The sequence below is a fragment of the Eumetopias jubatus genome, unplaced genomic scaffold (genome assembly GCF_037043125.1).
Source record: "Eumetopias jubatus isolate StellerSeaLion01/CBP00866 unplaced genomic scaffold, mEumJub1_p1.0 scaffold_6, whole genome shotgun sequence".
Lineage (NCBI taxonomy): Eukaryota > Metazoa > Chordata > Mammalia > Carnivora > Otariidae > Eumetopias > Eumetopias jubatus.
This window is the reverse complement of record NW_028274812.1, coordinates 22,560,108-22,561,726: the sequence shown is the minus strand read 5'-3', so window position 1 is coordinate 22,561,726 and position 1,619 is coordinate 22,560,108.

The following is a 1,619-nucleotide window of genomic DNA, read 5'->3' as shown; positions in this document are numbered from 1 at the left end:
TTGGAGATGACAATCAGATGATTTTAGTAAACTCTGGTAAAAGAAATGCTAGAGAAATGTGAATGGGATTGTGTGAACCAGAGGAGGGGTACAGACCCCTCCTAGGTGGAGGTCAGTGGGAATGTCCAAGCTGAGTCAGATGGACAAATAGGACTTGACCAAGCAAATGGTGGCTGGAGGGAGAAAGGGCGGTGAGGGCAGGAAGGGCATTCCAGGCAGCAGAGATAACAGCCGAACAGCAGAAGTGGGAAAGAGCATGATTGGTGGAGAGTGTCAGGCCAACAGCGGTTGCTGGAACATAAGTACTAAGTAGCATGTAGTATTTCCTATGGCTGCTATAACACATTACCACAAACATGGTAGCCTTAAACATGGTGCCAATAAATCTGTTGTCTTTACAGTTCTGGAGGTCAGAAATCCACACTCAGTCTTACTGGGCTAAAGTCAAGGTGTCGGCAGTGCTGGCTCCTTCCAGAGGCTCTGAAGGGGAGAATCTGTTTCCTTGCCCTCATCTTCCCCTTTGGGTCTGTGTTCCTTGCCTTGTGGCTCCTTCCCTCATATTCAAAGTGAAAGACTCCAATCTCTCCTTTTGTCATCATATCACTTTTTCCTATGATTCTGACTTCCCTCCCATTTCCTATTTCCTCACTGTCCTTGCCTCCCTCTTCAAAGGACTGCTGTATTTACCTCGGACTCACTTAAGTAATTCTAGGATAACTTCCCGTCTCAAGATCCTTAACTTAATCACACCTGCAAAGTCCCTTTGTATAAGGTAATATGCACAGGTACCAGGGATTGAGACGTGGACATATGTGGGGGGCTATGAGTCACTCTAGCATATAAGGAATGGCAGGAAAACAGTTTTAGGAAGCAAAAAGGAATCCAGTAAAAGAAGGAATTGTAAGCCACATCAGGAGCTTGGAAAGAATCCTGTAGTCAGTGGGGAACCTTGTCGGTCATAAGCAGGGGAGAGACAGCACAGTAGAAGCTGAACTGAAGGGGACATGCTGAAAGCAGAGAAGCCACTTGGGAGGGTACTGTGAGAGCTCATGAGAAAGGCTGTTTATGCCTAAAGGTGAGACAGTGCTCCCCATCCCCACATATCCCTCAGAAAAGACGGAGGGACCTCATATCCGAATCCTTCTAAGTCCTTATTAGGGGGGTTCTCTCACTTTCGTTGGTACAACACACTGGTACTTGATGATATGATTAATTATCTAAACTGGTTTTACTGACAATTACATGGGGATAGTATGTTAAACTAGGACTGTCCTGTGCCAACGGGGCATATGGTCGCCCTCTGTTTGGAGAAGGCACACTGGCCTGAAATGGCTTGAATCAATTCTAGTTTGGGTTGTTAGAGAGGTCTTCTGACTGATTCAGTTGAGAAAAATTTTCAAGGCAAAGTCAATTTAATAGAGCAGCAGTAATTTTTCCTGGGATTATGACTGACAATTCCAAGTGTTAGATGGTGTTATGAAAAAGCATTTGAAAGGTTACTTTAAAATAAACATATTAAGTGAAAAAAAATAAATGAAAAATAAAATAAATAAAATAAACATATTAAGTGATTACATAGTGATGATTACAACGCACAATTGAAAAAAAATCAGCTGTTT